Source organism: Protopterus annectens, chromosome 1.part0, assembly GCF_019279795.1.
Source record: "Protopterus annectens isolate FY-2018-M chromosome 1.part0, PAN1.0, whole genome shotgun sequence".
In the NCBI taxonomy this organism is placed as follows: Eukaryota; Metazoa; Chordata; order Ceratodontiformes; family Protopteridae; genus Protopterus; species Protopterus annectens.
Genome location: NC_056725.1, coordinates 514134323 through 514154586, shown reverse-complemented (window position 1 = coordinate 514154586; position 20264 = coordinate 514134323). Strand labels below are relative to the sequence as shown.

Genomic DNA, 20264 nt, shown 5'->3' with positions numbered 1-20264 from the left:
GGACAAAAAATATGAGGCAAAAAGACGGGCATTCTGCGAAAAAATTGTACAGCTGAGAGGAATGCAGTGGGAAAGATGAACACATGACTATACAGATGAACTTAAAAATCTTTTGCTAACCCTCCTCCAAATGTTTGCTCCGTGCTTCAAAAATTTGATTTTTTGTCACGAATTAATGAGAGCTACAGTCAACAAATTATGACAAATATTAAATCCAAGTATTACTATTATTCACAACATAAAATCCACAATACAGACTGATTTTATTATGATTAAAACTTTCTAAAGAAAACAGTACGAAGGAAGGGAGGGGGCTTGTCCCCACTTTCACTCAGATTTTCTTCGTATAAGCGTAAACCAAACTCTTTAACGGCTCTTTTGTCAGCTTTGTAAATCGTGCAGTACTATAATACGTCAGTACTGTACTTGGCTATCAGTCAACCCTTAAACCACTTTTACGCACCTCAGCTGAGATTTAGTTATTACTGTGGGAAATGGGGTCACTTTACTACATCATCACGTAGGGAAAATCGCGTAGATACGCTGCAGCCATTTTACCCACTGAGTCAGCCGCGGTGTTTAAATAGGTAGGATGTGGGGAATTATGCGTGTTATTTAGGAAGGTCTGTACTTTATGCTATCTGTAAAGTAACTCATAAAGTGTTTCTGCTTTTCGTAGGTGAGCATCTTGCTTACATTGCTATGCATTTTATTGAGACTCCTTTTTAATCTTTGAGACCTCATAAGATTCTCCTACCTAGTCGTTTGATCAAACTCTACTTCGCAAACAGTAGAACTGAGTGTGATAGTCCTATAGTTTTACCAACACTGAGTTTACCCATTATTGGGGACGTGCTCGTCAGACAATGGGTAAAAAGTTATTGTCTTACCATAAAAGCAGTAAAACGCAATAAATATATTTGAAGCTGCATAAATTACTTTGTCCAATCGTGTATTGGAAACTTAAGGTTTATAAAAGAAAGTTGGGTGTGTATTGGGGGGGGTTGGCTGTTGCAAAATGGAAATGCAACACTACGGTAGGGATTTAATGCATACAGTTTAGAAAACTGAAACGTTTGTGTGGTGGTTGCTTATTGCAGTGTCAGTTGCATTCCTCAGGTTGCAGAAGTGCATTGGAGAATGTACTTAATACGTATACAACTTTTGATTCACGGGGTGCAAAGTTCACATCTCCGAAGTGTTAAGGATTATTTTTTTGCCTGGCTACTTTACTGTTGTTCTGAATATATTTGCAAATGTCCTTAAAACTCGTAGTTGTAGCCGATAGATCACTGAAGTATGGGCAGAGATTTCTTAACTGCATGTGGTATGTGTAGCCTAGTCTTTGTGTGTGTACATATACGTATATGTGAAAAAAAAAATCCTTGTTTTCTGGACAGCTGTTGGGAGTTTTCAAGGTCAGTTGTTGCTGCTATTTACTGGATATGGTATGTTAAATGACATCACGGAAAGTCAACAAAAACTGCACCCATTTATAGTTGAGAATGTGCATAGTAGGTTTATTTAACGTTTCATCAAGTCTGCTTGCATAAGTCGGTGCCCTCAAGCAGCTGAGTTTTACAGAAAGTAATCTGGAAGCTTCCTTTTCAGTTCTGACTGAGGAATATACGTGTTTCCTTTCATGTAGTCCGCGTAAACAAATCAGTGCCCTTAATAGTTATGTTTTATACGAGGGTGTTTTGTTAAGTTATGTTTTATACGAGGGTGTTTTGTTGTCTTCCACCTGATCCTTAACTGTTGTTTTTCATACTTTTGGTGTTCTCTTCCAGGTGCAGTATTAATGTATTGTAAGTGGTTTTAAAATGATCTGTGATAGTTGAACAGCGATTACTGTATTTACTTCAGTCAGCAAGATTAGTACAGTTGTGGTCAATTGGACTGATCGAGTGTGCTGTACATCAGTAGATAAACACACCTCTCCTTTTCAGCTTACCTGCTGACTGTCTAATTTCTTTGGTACGAACTAATGTAGTTAATTTGTGAACAAAAACTGATGTTTTGGATTACCAGATACACAACATAGTGTTGCAGAAGTGATTCAACTAAGAAAAAGCCCCCCAGCGCACATTTCTAGAGGAAAAATATCAGCATGGGTGAATAATTTGTGTGTTATTTCTGTGATTATATAGCAGTAGTTTGCAAATTACAAGTTAAAAAAGACAATATATTGTTAACACGTGTGATTGGAATTTTAAAATTAATTAAACTTATGGAACATTGTGTGCAAAACGGTAAGTAGACTGTTGTCTGAGACCACTATCAGAATTATAGTGTCCATTTTGGATGGCTGAACAAATGTTAAGAGGTTAGTAGTAGGTAATTTTGGGTGCATTTTGAATTTATTTATTTTTGCTGGGAAATTGGAAATGTTTGTGTTTTTTTGCATATATTGCCTTTGGTGCATTGCTCTACATCAAGTTGTAGGCATTCTTTTTTTCATTCAAGCTTTCTGTACTAAATGTAATTTGAACAACAAAAATGTGTAGCCTTCAGTAAATATTAAGTACTGTCATCTTTGTGTAAGTAGCCTTCAGTAAATATGAAGTACCGACATCTTTATGTAAGTAGCAACCAACATTTTTTTTTTCAGTAAAGTATCAAGTGTGTGTAGTTTCTAAAGTTTCTAATTTGGTAATAATCCCCTTCCTGAGGGGAAGGTGTTCCATGACTTTTCCTACCTTATTAAATTACTCTATATTCCTACTTTACCTTTATGTAGTAATTTCAGTAGTGGTTAAAGGAGGTGTGCCACCCCACATATTGCAGAAATTTGGAGGTGTGCTACATCACAATGCAGTGTGAAATGAGTTCTTGCTTATCGAGTCAGCATTGTAAAGATTTTGGGTGGTACATGGAGACACAAGGTCACAAATTCAATTTTTCCCGTTGCACCTCCACTTGCAGTCCATTTTTGTATTGTAAGGTGTACTGCTTGTGAGACTGTATGCTTTTACTGACCTGTGCCTCAGTAAGTTTGTATTGAACTATTCATGTATGAGGAGTTGGAGCATAAATGCTGTTCTGTAGAGCAACACTGATGCAAGTGGGTATAAACAATTTAGTATTACAAGTTTTTGAATAGAAAAGATTTCATATTTTTTCTGCATTTTCTTATTGATGTATTTTTAAACTGTTATGGTTTTTAACATTTTGACTAGGTTTCATTTTTTAAATAAATGTACACCAGTTTTTGTATTGCTTTAATTTGTAATTATCATTTGGCTACTGTTCACCAATTTTATAAGTCATAAGCTCCATTAATATGAAATGTTTATAATAGTGTGGTGTGCTACATCTGGGTGTCATATTTTATTTTCACGTTTTAGGACCTTTTAAATTTCTTCATTTTTAGGGCGTTTTTAAATCTTATCTTTAAGGAAGGTAAAGCGTTTAGAATGTTAACTGAATCAAGGTATGCTTATCTTTTCAGCTTATTATTCTGTAGTTTTTTTTCCTCTAGGCTCTCTCCATCTGATTATAATTTCTGCTTCTATACAGAATTGTTTTGCCCATTTATAATGCTGTCTGACACTGCTGAAGAAAAAAATAAGTCTGAATAAATGCCATCTTTAGAAATAATGGGATTGTGTTTAGATGAAGTAGTCATAAGGATGACTAAGAGTACTTATGCTGGTATTTTATTTGTTAAACCAGTGTAGGTCAACTTGGCAGGATCATTTTCAGTGGAGGCTTGGGAGAAAGGCTGCACATGATCACATAACAGTGTACAGACAGTTATGTAGCACATGCATAGATACAGGGATAGAGGTATTGACAAGTCAGTACATCACAGTATACAGGGAGTAGTAAAGCATTACATTCGTGGAAAAGGCTGACAAAGGCATGTTGTCAGTTGTAACATTTTCTTTTTCCAGATATGTCAGCATCAGGGATGTATAGCAGACTGATTTGTGATATATTGAATCAATATGTTATCTTCTCAAGGGTGTTTGTTACGCAGAGAGAGCAAGAACTGTTATATGCAGTCAAGGTTCTGATGATGTGCTGTGATGTGCATACAGTTAGTTGTAAGTTTCAACAGACATCAGTAAGTAGAGACAATGAACTTGAGCAGGTGCTTGTTGAGAAAATTGAGACTTTAATGTGTTTTGGTGCCAGTCAGAGTGGTATGTACGATTGACCTGAAAAAAAATGAAATTAATAAAAAGAAAAAATTATAATATTAAATCAAAGTATAAAGTTACACGTTAATTAGAGTTCAGTTTCAATGTCTCAGTAAGAACAAACATTTTTTCCCAAGGAATGTTTATCCGTGTTTTAGGAGAAATTTTCGATTCTTTCACCTTTAATCTCTTGACGCAATTTCTTATGTCGCTGTTTCTTCCATCAATCTCAAGAATTCTTCCAGAGTAGGTTCTTGTGAAGACTTCCACTTTTCTAGTTGTATATTTCCTTGCCACAGCTAGTATGGACCAAAATAGGTATAGATCTTTTTTTATTAATTTCAGTAGTATCATTAACATTTAAAGGACTAAAGATTTAGTTAAAATAAAGGTGTCTGTGAATATAGCTTGAAGAAAAATAGTAATTTCTTTCCATATTTTTTTATGTTAATACAATCAAAAAATATGAGACCAGTCAGCTTTACAGTTTAAAGAACATCAACAAATGGATTTATTAGGGGAATTAAATTGTTTATCAGGTGTAGTAAATGCCTTGTGAATATATTTCCAGGTAAATATTTTCCATACTTGTAAATTAAATGTCAACTTAATAGAACATAGAAGATTTGTTTTACTTTCAATTGATTGCTGTGACATCCTTTTGCTATGAAATTTTAATATCTTGCATTAGGGTTAGTTTTATGTTATCAATATTTTGTTTAATTTTGAAATTAGATTCGTCCAATTATATTTGTTATAAATAACTTCAAATATTAGACTTATCAAATTTGGACTAGTTTTATAAGGAGAATTAATAATTTTACTGTTAAGATCTTTGGCATATGGTAATATGCTTTGAAGTACCAACCAGTCTGCCATTGAAATGTGTCGTATGTATTTTGAATTTGTTGAATGTCTAATACTACTTGATTCACATGTTGCCAACACCGTATAGAAAAGTTTTTCCCCTCCCATCAAGTTTGCATAACATTATGAATTTTATTGAAGACATTGTTTGTAGAGCTAAAGTGTATTATCAAGTCTAGCCAGATCTTTATGTCCGTGTTAGTATATATAAATCTTGTGAATAAATTATAAATATATATTATTTATGTAATTTAAGTTAGTTGGTTTTGTTATATTTATATTGAATTTTAGTCGGTATGTGCCACATCTTATTATTTCGTTCACTTAATATACAATTTTTAATTGTTTTATTTTTGTTTAAAAAATAATAGTTTGCAATGTTTTCCATGTTGAAGAATAATTAGGATATATCCAATTAATGATAGCTCTTAGTATGGAAGCTTTTATGTATGATTCTAGATCTGGGAATTTAATTCCACCCATTTCCCAGGATCTAATATGATGAGTATAGGCTATTCTATTTCTTTTTGGGTACCAAAAAGTTTAGTAGAATTTTTATTTATTTCAATATTTTCTTGTTTGGTACTATAGGAATAGCTTGTGCAATGTAATTAGCTTGTACAATGTAATTTATTTTTGGAATTATTGTCATTTTTATTATTTCTAATTTGTCTTCAAATATCAAACCTATGCTATTAGCATTTTTATTTTATTAATTGTATTATAATTTGTCTAATGTAGATTCCAAATTATCACTTGGTGTTATTCCTAAATATTTTGTTGTGAGAACTTGTTTTCCTCTTGCGCAGTTTGTTTTTGAAGTGAATTCTCTTTTTATTCAAATGCATATAATTTGATTTTCCCTTTAAATTTAAGGCCAGATATGATAAAACCTTTCCACTGTTTCATCTAGTTTTTGTACTGATTTCTCCGAAACAGATAATGTGAGGAAAACATCATCGGCAAATAACATAATTTTTAAGTTGACCATATACATCTATGCCTGAGATATTAGAATTGTGGTGTACTAAATGAGGCAAATAATTAAATTCCTAAGGCAAACAGAATGGGTAACATCGGACATCCCTGCTTTGTGCCTTTGGTTATTTCAATAGCTTTCAAGGTGAATGGCCCGAGTTTTACATAAGCCAGATTTAGTCTTTATAAATATTCTTTATTATTGTAAAATTAGAAGGAAGTTCAAATAGTTCCAAAGCCTTAAAAAGAAAGTCCCAGCTCAACGAATCAAAGGCGTTTTCTATATCCAAAGCTACTATTAGACCTTCCTAGTTGTTTCTGTTTAAGAAATCTAGAAGTGTTAGTATTCTTTGTATATTGTCATGTGTGTGCCTTTTATAAATGAGTCCTGTTTTATCCTCATTTGTTATGTGTGTCAATAATTTTTTTAATTCTACTGACTAGTATTGACATGAAGATTTTATAATCGTTAAGTAGAGAAAGTGGCCTATAAGATTTACAATGTAAAAGGGTCTTTATTTTCTTTTATAATGGGCATAATTAAGGAGCATCTCCATGGAATTGTGTTTTGTGTTTGAATTTTGTTTAAAGTTCTATGAAACAATGATATTACTGAAGATGGAAATATCTTATGCAGTTCATTAATTATTCCATCAATTCCCGGTGTTTTACTACTTTACTTTACGTAATATTTTGGGTAGTTTCTTTTAGGGATATTTGTTTTTGAATGTCTAACTTTAACTTTTCTGGAATCGCCTTTACCTTTACTAAATTCAGGTCTAAGTTTGATGTATTAGTTAGATGTGAAATATCATTATAATGATCAGTGAAATGTTTAAATGCATCTAGTATACAATTTATATCCAAAACCTTTTTTTTTTTTTCCCCTTCATGTATAATACTTGTAATATTATTTTCAATCGAATGTTTCTTATCTTATTGCTAAATTATGAATGTCTGGGTGAAACTGCATAGGAGCTAAGTTTTAACCTTTCTACAGCTTTATTAGTTTTGTGAGTTAGAATTTCATTATCTTTTGTTTGTCTTCAATTGCTTTTTAGGATTATTTTGTGTGTAAGTAGATGAATTAATAGTGAGATCTGTGATTTGTTTGTGAATGTTACATATTTCTGATTCCCACTCTTTTAGTTTTTTTTATATCATGAAAGAATTTTTCCATTTAAATAGGCTTTCAAGGTGTCCCAAAGATTAATTATGTTTGTTTCAGTAGTGTAGTTTGTCTAAAACGAGTTGTACTTCTGAATCTAACCATTGCTTAAATTGTTTTAATTTTATAATGTAAGCTGGAATTCTTGACATAACTTCTTATAATCTGTATGTGTTTTGAGAATTAATGAGTTATGGTCTGAAAAGGGACAAGGAATTATGGAGAATTTTATTTTTGAATTTAGTTCTAGATTTTATCAATTCTTGTATGTGTCCCAAATCTGTGATCCTGGTGTGAAAATAATTATTTTTTTTCCTTATAACTGTATGTATCAATTATATTTAAACTTTCTTCCCATTTCTTAAGTAACTTCCCTGTAGAACTTGCACGCAAATTCTTTTTGTTTGTGGTCTCTGATTTATACAATATGTAATCGAAATCGCCTCCCAGAATAGTTTCCTTTATATACTCTAGTAATTAGATCCGTGTGTTTAATAATTGTCCCAACCCCAATACCTGGGAACCAATATATATTTACTAATGTCCAGAGTCTATTATTGTATTGTATTTTACTATTACTATAGCTAAAAGTCCTTCTTTGTCTTCACGTTTGTAAATGATTTGGGGCATAGTGACATTTTTTTCCATAAAATTAAAGTTCCCCTAGTTTCATTTGTTTTGAAGTGAGTCTCTTGAAGAAAAACTACTTGAACTGTATTTAATTTCATATATCTTAATAAATTAGATCTTTTCCTTGGATTGTTTAAACCATTAATGTTTAAGGATAAAAATAGTCAAGTCCATTCCCAATAATTAACTTTACATCATATTTGTTTTGTATAATATATTTGTAATACCATACAATATGTATAATGTGTAACTACTATGTTAATTCTCATTGTAGTCAATATATTAATTTTAGTAAGATAACTCAAATTATAATTTAGTTCAGGCCAATAAAAAAAAAGAAAAAAGCCAAAATTAATTGAATAGTAACAAGTATACAAATATTTTTGTAAACCCTCTAATGTACATGAAGTGAAATACACTTCCAATCGATGAGAAAAAAATCTAACCGATTGCCTACCATAACTTCCAACATGCAAGAAGAAAAACAAACTGACCCCTTTCGAGCTCCAGTATACCTTTTCTCTTGTCTTGGAGATTTGACAAAATTAAATAAAGAAAATGTAAAAAAAACAAACCAGTAGTTATTTTCACAATATAATAATTAATATTGAATGAATACAGTGTATGGAAATGACTGTTTTAGTAATACTGTTTAAATTTAGATTAGACTTCTTCTTTAGAATATGACAGTCCTATCGTACACTACGTAAACCTTCATAAAGTAAAATCTCATTTATAAATGCTAATGATGCCAAAGAGATGTCTATTAGTACCATTTCCTTAAAGGCCATAAACAGTATAGTATGTGTTGCTTAACAATAGTTCTTTTTAGACTGAGAGCAGTGTATATACATATTAGTCTCCACTATTATGATATGACCAATACAATTGTGTCAGATAACACTCTTCTTCACACTAAAATATATTATAACTGAGTGAAGTAGACTTTAGATGTGTCAGTGAGTGAAGATGAATACAGACAAATCTATTCAGAACACTTGAATCATACTACAAAAACTGTGCAGCCCATAGAATGGACGCATGGTGTTGTGTTCACTAGAAATGATAATGTAAACATGTTTGAGTAAAAAGACATAACATTTACCCAGTAGAATATTGTTTCATAAAAACATTAGAATGAAATTTAAGCATATTTATACCAGTTTCAAAACAGTGTATAGATGTTATATGAAACATATTAAATTCCTACATTCATAGATTCATTGATCACTGCAAGTACTGAAATTAATGCAGTTAAAGATGTGTTTTTAAGTAAACAGTTTCAAACTATCTGTTCATTGTCTACAATTTGTAAGAACAGAAGTCAAAACAATTTTAGAGGAATGAAAGTTTCAGTATGTGACTTGCAAAACTGACTGTCTGAATAGTCTAGTTAAAAAGACGGTTATATTGAGAGAACCCATTCAAAGAAATCTCAACCATTAACAGTGTTTCTTACAAGTGTATATGTAAATTCCTAGATATAGAACTATCCTGCAATTTATAAATTTATCAATAGGTCAGTTGCTAATAAATTTTGGGTTAAATCATAACATTTCTCTTAAATGCCTCTCCCTTACATGAAAGTTTCTAGTTTTGAAGTTTATCAGACAGAAAGCCAGAATACAGACATTAGCACAGCTGCAGTTTGATATAAGACATTTGAGAACACAGCAGTATGCCTTTGTGTACACAAACAGATCAGTACAAACATCACCAACACGAGTAACAGTCGGTGATGTACAATGCAGAGTATATATTTTTTCTTTAACAGAGAATACAGTAACAATCTCTAAATATCATTCACTTGCTTGCTATTATGGACAAATAAAAACATGACCAGATTCAGTTTATTTTATAGCCACCCATAAGGCTAGTTGTAGCAAAGTAAAAGGAAAAATGAAGGTCAACACTAGAGAATAGTGGTCACTCATTGATGATGAAGCAGTTTACCCTGAGCAGTAGCCATGTGGGTGAGCAATTTACAAACTGCTTAATATTAGTGCATAATTATAGTATCAATCCATAATACGAGAATATAATTTCAAAATATTGAGCAGAATGCAAATCAAGGCAGAGCATTACTGAAACTGTTCTGCACACAACCACAGGTCCTTAGAACCTTTACAGTGGAGTCTTTATCAAAAATTGTGTCATATAACAAGATGCATGGGTGGGCAGACTCCTGTCCCTGTTATTAAATTGTGAAGAGTAGTGGCACAGAGAGAAAAGCAAAACCTATTAAGCTGGACAGTGCCTTAAGAGATCACTCTGTCTCATATCTAATCAGTGCTCTACTTGAATCCCCCATCATAAATTACTATTTGCAGGTTTGCCTTATTTTCACTTCTCAATGCGAAAGTAGAACTAAACCAAGAAAGCATTTTTCCTAGGAACCAGCTACTGTAAAGAAATAAAGATGGAATTTCAGGATGAACTCATTATACCAAGCATCTCATCGAGAAACTGATGACATTATTATCCAAGCAATTATCAATAGTCGATGAAAATGTCATCTGAATAATAGTCAGCTATGCAGCTAATGGCTGCTGAATTAAAGGAAACGTATATTATAAAGCCCTGCCTTAACCAGATGTGCAAAATAAACAGTACCATTTAGCATGTTTTTCTTAGAAGCCGATATCTGAAAATGTGTAAGTCAACCTGTTCTCAGAAGAATGTGTGACATGTAAACTGCTTTATTATATTAATTTATGTCCGATTTTGCAATAAGTTTTCCTTACTGACTGTTTCCACCTTAAATTCTTCACAACAGACAAGGGAAGTACTGTTTGAGGAAGGTGGTACGTAAAAGCAAGTGTACACTTTCACAGGGCTTCCAGTCATTCGTTCTCTATCTAAATTACAAGTAAACTAATCTCCCTTGGGTTTTTATGAATAAAAAGGAGAAAAGCTCTTCAGGAAGTCCAATAAACGGAATTAACCGCTCCACTACTTGCAATTCGTTATGTACGTGAATGTGCGGACTGACATTTCGATGGAATATTGTACTTCTAGGTAAAAGTACTGTATTTTGGCTTCTTTCTTTCCCCTTTTTAATAGTGTGTGAAGAACTCGCAAAATCTACAAAGTGACACATTCTAAATGAGATTATTTGATTCAAGAGTGTGCAAGGTAATCTCATTAACTTTTTTTTTTTTTTAAGGGAAACTCTAACTGATGCACAAGGGTGTTTCAAATGACAACTTTGTCAAAACCCAGCAACGGGACTCTGTTTATAGTGACTGTTTCTTTTGCATTTTAAAGTATGGACATCTATGTTACAGTAAAATGTGAAATTGAATTGCAGTGATGTTAGTAGCCCACAGAAACTATAATTGAGTTTTCAGTTCTCATCATACAACAATGAGGTGGATGTTCTACTAATAAAAGGGAGATGAGAAAAAAAAAGCATTTGTGAAGATGTTGTCTCTCACATCAATTTAGTTACGAATAAAATGATGAATAAAGGTAACATTTGAACCTGATTTTCCTCATTTACTATGAAATGAAATTTAACTATATTTTCTAAGTGTCCCTCTAATTTATAAAAATATTTATCATTGTCAGGCACAACCACTAGACTTGTGATGAGTATGTTATAGAAAGTATAAGTATATGAAAAAGTATAAATGTCACAAAGTATCAGACAATATAATAGACAAAATACATACATTTTGAGGAAAAGTCCAGAAGTCTATATCTTTGAGAGATTTGGAAGACTGCGTAGTTTTAGAATCAGTTCTCTTTTCTTTTTCTATAATAGACAAAATACATACATTTTGAGGAAAAGTCCAGAAGTCTATTTCTTTGAGAGATTTGGAAGACTGCATAGTTTTAGAATCAGTTCTCTTTTCTTTTTCCTTACATCAGACCAAGTGTTTTTCTCTGGGGATCTTTTCAAATTGGTTGATACAGCCCAGTCCATTTTTACAGGAATTGTGATGATATTATTATTATTGATTAAGATAGAAGCTTCTTCAGTGTTAAAGGTTCTCAAGTCATTTGAATAGAAAATTCTGATTTTAGCAGGATATACCATTTGCACTTTTATGTTATTTTGCTTGAGAAGTTTCACTAATGGCCAAGTTTTTTCCTTATTTCTAACACTTTTGCAGATTAGTCCATTGTCAAATCTAATCTGACTCTGTTTATATATATTATGGGACGTTTTCCCCAGGCTGATTTTAAAATGAGCTCTTTATCCAAAAAGGACGAACATTACCACAATTTATCTTGGTGGTGCATTAGGTGAAGAGGGTATAGATTTTCCTATGGCTCTGTGAGCTCTCTCTATTACATTTGATATCTCTATTACATTTGATAATTCCTCCTTTAAATCGAGCACTTCAGGAAGCCAGGAATTCAAAAAGATGATGTCTTCTCCCTCAGTTTTTTTCTGGAAGACCAAATATTCTTGTATTAGTTCTCCTTTCCCTGTTCTCTAAGCCATCCACTTTTAAGTAGCCAGTTATTTTGGTGTAGCAAGAATTCTTCTTCGAGTCTCCCATCTGTCATCTAGTGATGTCTCCATATCAAGTAATTTATTTTGTTGCTGTAATATTTCTTTTAGTACATCTGTTTGTGTTTGGTATTTTTCATTGAGACTGTCTAAGTTATCAGTAAATCTATCCATTTTCAATGAGGGTTCATGTAATGTGGCAGTAGTTTCTGAGTGAGAATTCTTTAAGCTGGCCATTACCATACAGTTGTGGTGATCTCCAATATATTTTGACAGGAAAAACCCAATAATATTTTTTGAAATTTGATAGAGTTGTAGTTAAGTTCCTTAATATTTTTTTGCTGTTTCTGGTTAATGAAAATAATTTTTTCCTGTTTCCTAGTACTGTTTTATGGAGCTCTAAAAAAGTGCTGCTTATCTGTTTGCCATCTAGGCTCTGGCCCCTTGTATTAAACCTTTATGGATGAAGTGATGTCTTAATTTTTACTGACAAATATTAGTGTTGGTAAAATATATTTTCTGAATGTAGACTGACCATATTCTGAAGGAATTTCTGGATTGAGATTATTACAGTAATTTAAGAAGGCAATGTGACTGGTTTGCCTGAAGTGCTTTGCTTCCCAGCTATTAATGTTGTCCTGCATCTTTTTTTTAAAGTCCAGATGACCTAACAAGCACAATGTGCTACATTCTTTAATACAACTTAAGATTTTTCAGCAGTTAATTACCAAATTTAAAACATGCTTTATTTTATAACCAGTAACTGCCAGTTCTAAATTACTTAATTGCTCAACTTATTTATTTTACAAGTAATGAAGAGTTGAATATTCTACTAATTTGTGAGTTAAATTAGCTTGCAGTGAGGTATGATATATAATCTGTTTTGTGCCATAAGGTGCATTTACAATTTTCAGGTAGTGCATTCAATCACCAAAGGTTAAAAATTATGATCTGATTTTTACTAACACATACTATTGCCTTATTGCTAGCAAAGAGTTGACTGCTGTTTATAATTGTTTGGGAGGTGATAAGGATTTTTGTGTGTGCGCTAAATTTTACACGCAAGATATTCTAATGCATACATCTTCCTCTGAATTGACTTTGTTCTATTCTAGAATTGACACCATATGTAAGTTTTGGAAAAGAGAAAATACAAAATTTTAAAATGAGGAGGAACATAAGAACGAAACTGAAAATTCAAGATAATTAATTTTGAATTCTTTCAGCAGCAGACTGATTTGGGTGTGTTTCATTTACACCTACATAAAGAAGCATTATCATTATAGTTGCTTAATTTACATGGTAACTGTGGTCATTTTTCAAACATGAAGCATTTAACATAAACTACAGAGTTAAAGTAGTTTTGTAGTGGGAAGATGAAATGGATGTTTGTGTTAAAAAAAAAAATCAAAGATAATGATTTTGGAATTGCTGATAATTGCACTTGGATCCTCTTATTTGTTTTGTGTTCATTTTATTCATCAAAATTTTGTATTCTTGCCGAATGCTGCTTGTTTGAGATTTTTGTTCAGTTTTACTTGCCAAATTATTTTGAAAAGTTCAATAAGTTGAAACTTTCAGAAAACCCTTCTTACCATGTTTAGTCCCACATTTCTCAGTTTGCCTACTAGCTTTCTTTGCACCACTGTGTTAGAGGTCATCTTGATGTCCAGGCATGTTGTGCTTACTGCCATTTTCTGAGCAGTCTCAACTACTTAGTTAAATTTGGTTTATTTTTTTCTTATTTAACCCAGCAATGAAGCTTCCCTGATACCTGTTCAGTCTCTAGTTCTCCTATGCTTTTCTGATGTAAGCTTTCCGCACAAACCTATGGGGTAGTCTCCTCTTTCCAAGGAGATTACTTTTTGGTAATGCTGTCTTTCTAGGCAATGAGAGTTGGGTGGTGGTATAGTCAGTATAACTGACTCTGAATATTTTTTAAATTGCTTCTGTTCCCTCCCTACTTTGGGCAATAAGCACAATATAGTGTTTAATCCCAATGTCATCTACCAATTTCCACGTTTCTGTGCACATTGTTGTGCAAAGGCTTGGCTTGGCTAACACTAGTCTACTTTCTGTTGCAAGCATGAATAACTGTGTAGCTTCACACACGAGCTCTGTCTCTCTCCTGATGAGAGTGCCGTATACGAAAAAATAGTATCCCCCACTGGGGTGGTTGAGCTGTTGTCCCCAGAATTCTAAGTCATCAAACCTACTGTGATTGCACCAGAGAATATCCTATTGCAACAGAAAAAGATTTCCCCCCAAGCACAAATGGGATGCAAGTCCCTTTGCATTCTCAATACCATTGCACATCTAAGGACTCCAAGATGGTTTAGAGGTAAATAGAACGCTTCATCTCCCCAAGGTTAGCGTAGATTAGTAGTATGCTTGTAAACTAGGTGCAGCTATTTATGGTAAACTCTCCATTTTCACCCAGGTTTGCAGTGAATAAAATCCTTTATGTCCTGGTGTCTGTAACTTACTCGGATCCTTCCATGACTGGCTCCTCTTTTGCCCCCTCTGCTAATTTAGCCTGGGTTAGTTGTTGCATAGATGGGGCTGTATGCCACAGAGCTGGATGATAGCTGCATTTCAGAATTTCTACCTGCAGATGTTCATTATCGAAAAGGTGAAAAGTTTTGAACATCAGTATGCAATTTATACTAAATGTGAGCCATGAAAGTCACTGTAGCAGAGCAGAGCCGTTTTGCAATTAGGTTTCACCCCCCCTGTAACTTCCACTGTGAGGGATATATTCCCCACCTTAATTTTGAGAGACTGCTGTATCTCAAAGTAAGGGGTATTTTGCTTGAGATGCTGTAGTTTCAAAATTATATTTGAACAAAGGCAATCAATTTATTAATGTTTACATATGCTTGTGTGAAGATCTGTTTCACTTTCCTTTAGTTTTGTCTATGCTGTTTATAGTAGATCACCACCACTGGTAGGTGGCACGGCCTTGCTCCAACTTTTTCAGCACTGACCACCTTTTTCATTGTCCATCAGCACTGACCACCTTTTTCATTGTCCATGATTACTTCTGGCCTGCCAGTGGGGGATGGACATTGTGGGATAGTTATTTTCTAGTTGCCAAACACAAATGACCACCACAATTGTTTTAAATCTCCTTTAGACTGCCCTGAATATTTGCAGCTGTGCACCAAATTTTCATTTTCTTTAGTTGGTAAACTCAGTAAGAAGAAAATATATATTTGAATTTCTTTTCTTATTTATTTATTTTTTTTGTTACACTGGCAGCATAGTCTCAGGTGGTGGTTCATCTGTAAATTTATTAGTAATTATTTTCTTTCAGCAGACTTATCTTGTTCATAAATAGAATCTCCTTTTCTTCTTTTTTTTTTTTTTTTTTTGTTTCAAAAACATTTTTGTTTTTATAGCTGCTTATACATAAATATTTGTGATTAACATTAATCTCATGAATTTGGGGATCCTAGGCGATATTTTTATATATGACTGATCGCATAATTAAGGGTTTGTGCTTAAACTGAGGTGGTGTTGCTGTGTGTTTTGATGGTGTAATGCAATTCTAGGGCATTCTAACATTTGTAATAATTGGTCTGATGGTTGATTTGTATTGACATGAATTTTTGGTCATTGATCACAAATGAGAATAAAGACTGAATGCTGAAGAGATTTTGATAGGCCATTCAATGTTAACACTGCATAAACTGAATCTGAAGACTTATCTAAATTCAAAAGGAAAGGGGAATTTAGGCAGTTATCTAAACTATTCCCTCAAAGTGTGAAGGGTTAGCAGTGTGTTATTTGTAAAAAAGGCTACATAAGAGGCTTTTGAGCAGTTCAGCAGGGATTAGGCAAAACCGAGGTATTTACTTTTTATTCAGGTATTGATGTTTTCAGTTGTATTCATTCGTTTTCTAATCTTCCCATTAAGTAATTGTTCCTTAAATATCAGGTCATCCTTTTTTCTTAATTTTCACTTATTTCTGATGTTTTAAATTATTGAACGCAATTATAACATCCAAGGAAGTTAATTTCCTTCCATTAGGCATTAGAAACTTCTATTTTTAAGCATTCAGAGCAATAACATTTGATACATTTAAATGCAATATGTTTAAGTTCAGTATATTAAAATTCTTGCAATATATTAAAATTCTAAGTTTATATGCTAGAAGCTTCTAGAGTTATATTGTATTAAAATCGTTTAAAACTATCCACCTTGTATCAATTTGATCAGTTATTTTCAATTTTCTCTTAACTTGTAATGCTTTCCAGCTTACCTTATTTGTCCCGTGTCTGGTTTAATGCTTTTATTTATAATTATCTATCTTTTTCATTAAATGAAAGTCCTGATATTTTTCAGATTCCTTATTACAGTCTGAATTTCTGATGTATTCCTTGGTTAATCTATTATGCATGAATAATGAGAGTTTTGGCACTTCATTACTAAATTTAAACCATGCGATATTAGGATTCTGTTTTTTAGTACTGCTACTGATTTGGTATTGCCAAAATAGGGGAAAGAGGACCTCTTATGTGGTACTTGATTGTGCTGAAAATGATAGTTTTACTTATATTTTATTATTATTACGCAAGCAAGCAAAATGATCTTGTGTAAATTTCTCTGCCACCCCCTAATCCTCTAAAACATTCTCAGTTTTTTTGTTCTTTGTCTAGACATGTAATGGCTAATTTTTCTTTTCAATTATTTAGATTTTTTTTTGTATGTGTATCTTTTGTCTATGAAGTGTAACTTCTGTGACTTTCATTTATCAACACAGGGGTTTGATTTTAATTCTGTATACATAAAATGGCTGGACTATTTTGTAATCTGTGTTTAGTAATGAAATTCATTGATACGCCACATTAATAGGCTGTCTTGTCTTGCTTTAGAATGGGTGTTGTAATAGAATATTTCCATGATGGGGTGTTTTGATTTTTAAGTTTGGATATTATGTAAAAATTGTATATAATGACATTTTGTAGATTTTTAGATATCTGAAACACCATTAGTACCTTCTTTTTTTTTTTTTTTATGTATTTCAAGCAGGCTTTGGTTCAAGTGTGTTATACCCCTTTGTTGAAAGTTTTTATACAGGTTTGATCATAAAAAGATCAGTGAACAATTGTTTAACATTTCTTTAAGTTCATTTATATATGTCAAGTGTTGATATTATGCATTCTTTTTAGAGTCATGGAATAGGAACATATTTTTTATTTTAAGTTTTTATGATTAGTTTATTTTAACATTTTTTATTTTGTTTTAAAATTGTAGCTATATCAAATAATTTTGTTTTACTTTTTAAACTTCGCAGGCATTCAAAATGAGCTACAGTTAAGCAGTCTCACTTTCCTATTCCTTTATCTTCTTTCAATACCATGCCCCCCCCAATTTAATTTTAATGATTTGCATAATATGTTTAAGTTGATATCTTTTTCATGAAGCTGAGTGCCTGTCCTGGTTCATTGGGTTAGTTGAACTTGATTGTCACGCCAGAACTTTATCCAACCCAGTTTTGAGCTGGTGGGGAGTATAAGGCACCTCCCAGGTGCTGAGGAGAATTTTTTTAGTATTTGCTCCCATAATTCACTAACCCCCCAAGTGCACATACACATCTGCAGAAGGAACTCTGCTTATCTTGCTACCTCAGTGGTGACTCTGCTGATGCCCAGCCTTCCTCATGGGTAATGCCTCCCTGAGCATCTCCAGCCTTTGCAGGGGATAAACCATAATGTGCTCCCATGCATGCTCCCTTCCCTGCATAGGCATGCATCTTCCCTTACCAAAACCTCAGCCACAGGAGTTGCTAATTGAACTTGGGGCGTAATCAAGGCTTTGTCCTTTAATCCACAGTGCTCTGTCTTTGTCATTTTAAGCCAGGAAAGCATTCTATTCCACGTTTAGTTTGTTCTTAAACTATTTTAACTTTGTTGCATATGCTGAGATTTTAATATCCAGTGTTCCATGAGTGAATACTACTACATTATGGCCTGATAGAGGGCAGTAGATTTAAGTATTGTTTTTAGGTATTGGATCTTGTGATATGTAAATGTGTTTAGATTTGCTTTCAAAAATGCACAGATTAGTCAGTGAGAACTAGTGAATCATCTTCTGTTATGGTATTCAGCAGTTAAAGAGCCTGACATTTATTAAATGTCTCTTCATATTATCAAGTACAAGTTGTGTATTTCTTGATATGTTTCGCCCTAGTGTAAGAACCCAGTACTTTGTTTTCAAATGTGAAGACCTAATTTTGACATCCCGTTTATCATAGCAGGCTTTCCTTATTTGCCATTTATATATTTATTCCGTAAAGTGGTGGTTCCTGCTTATGCTTAAAAGGGAAGTTTGTCATTACTTCCTAGTTAATTTGATTTTTGTAACAAGTAGCTTTGTTTAATTTTTGAACATTAAGCCACACATTTTGTGGCCACTGTTACTCATTTATGTTCAAAGAAAGAAAATCGAGCTCCCACCATGTTATAATTGCTTTGTCCTTTAAATTTCCATGTTTCCCTTTCAATTTCCATGTTTCCCTTTCAATGAAGCAATTTACTTACTCCTCCATATGTATTTCCAGTTTTATTAACTGTGTGACACTCAGACTTTAAAAGTGCTTATTAACAAGAAAAGTTTAAGATAATCGCCCAAACTACCTTGGAATACATTGATGTCTTAATTAGGAAACTAAAGTTATTTTTTTAATATTGGATGTATAGTTAGTGAAATCGTTGTAATTTATTCTGAATTATAGAACACTTGTATTGCTCTTTTACCATTGAATAGTAAAGCTTATTGATAAATGTGTGTACAAGTAGTGATTTAAAATGTACTATTTAAAGGATATAAAAAGAAAAACGTGCCTTTAGTCTGAACAGTTTTTCTTAATATCTGTTACCATAAAATGATTTATTTTTTTAATATTGGATGTATAGTTAGTGAAATCGTTGTAATTTATTCTGAATTATAGAACACCTGTATTGCTCTTTTACCATTGAATAGTAAAGCTTATTGATAAATGTGTGTACAAGTAGTGATTTAAAATGTACTATTTAAAGGATATAAAAAGAAAAACGTGCCTTTAGTCTGAACAGTTTTTCTTAATATCTGTTGCCATAAAATGATACTTGCCTTCATATTTTTAAGAGTCTTCCCTTTTTTATCATTCTTCAGGTTGTTTGATCCTCTGTTTAAAAGGAATGTAAAAAAATAAAATTTGAAAGATCATGCTTGTAGTTTCAACAGCAGTGTAGGGGAAGGGAAAATATCAAAAAGCATTGCAACCAGTGTCTAATGCAATTTTCTTTTTTTGCTGTTATTTTTAAAACAAGCAATCAAAATGATTAAATTGCCTAGGACGTTATGGCAGATATATAGATAGCCTGCTTTCCTGATCTATTATGGAACTGTTATAAAAGCGGAAAGACATTTTCTTTGGAACTGATTTACAAGTGACCTGTTGCATAAGCTCATAATTCGTATAATATTTCAAACTAATAATTCACTCCCAAAAGAAAAAAATATAATTGTCATAAAGTATTTAATTTCTGTAGAAGGAATGATCATTGAAATTAGATAATGAAGCACTTCATAAGTGACTTAACTGGTTAATTGCTTTATAGCTTGTCAAATGTGCTTTGAAAGAGTTTTTTGTTCTTTTTTCCCTGTAAGGTATGTGACTTATTGTGGCTGTTCTCAAAATGAGTTCTAAATAGTTTTTTTGGTCTGTCAGTGAATGGTCTTGTTCCTAGTTTCCAGAAAGCCTCTCTGTTTCATTAATGTCATTTAGTTCAGATTGCCTAGGTTCACGAATGACCTAAGTGAAATGGTGTTCATTAGGAACTTTTTAATGTGGTATTTCCAGTCAGTTTGATCTAAGCAGGGTACTTTAGTGTATGTAGTTTGTTTCTATGGTAGCATTACCTAACATTATTTGGGATGGAATTTTAAGTGTCTTGTAAGGCCAATATGAGATCGAGGCAGTTATTGCTGACATTTTGGGGAAGAGCCTTTATCTCTTTGGGGGCT

The 20264-nt window shown here is 32.7% G+C and overlaps 1 protein-coding gene across 3 annotated transcripts in view; it reads left to right on the top strand.

Annotated features, from left to right (window-relative positions):
• Positions 1 to 524: 524 nt before the first annotated feature.
• Positions 525 to 20264, top strand: part of TJAP1 (tight junction associated protein 1) — a 1031177-nt gene continuing 1011437 nt past the window's right edge. The window contains exon 1 of one of the 3 annotated variants that reach the window (XM_044061070.1): positions 525 to 587. The gene's annotated coding sequence lies outside the window, so the exon portion shown is untranslated. Of the gene's footprint in view, positions 680 to 20264 lie in introns of all 3 variants that reach the window. The other 2 variants (XM_044061061.1, XM_044061052.1) reach the window with 2 other exon arrangements.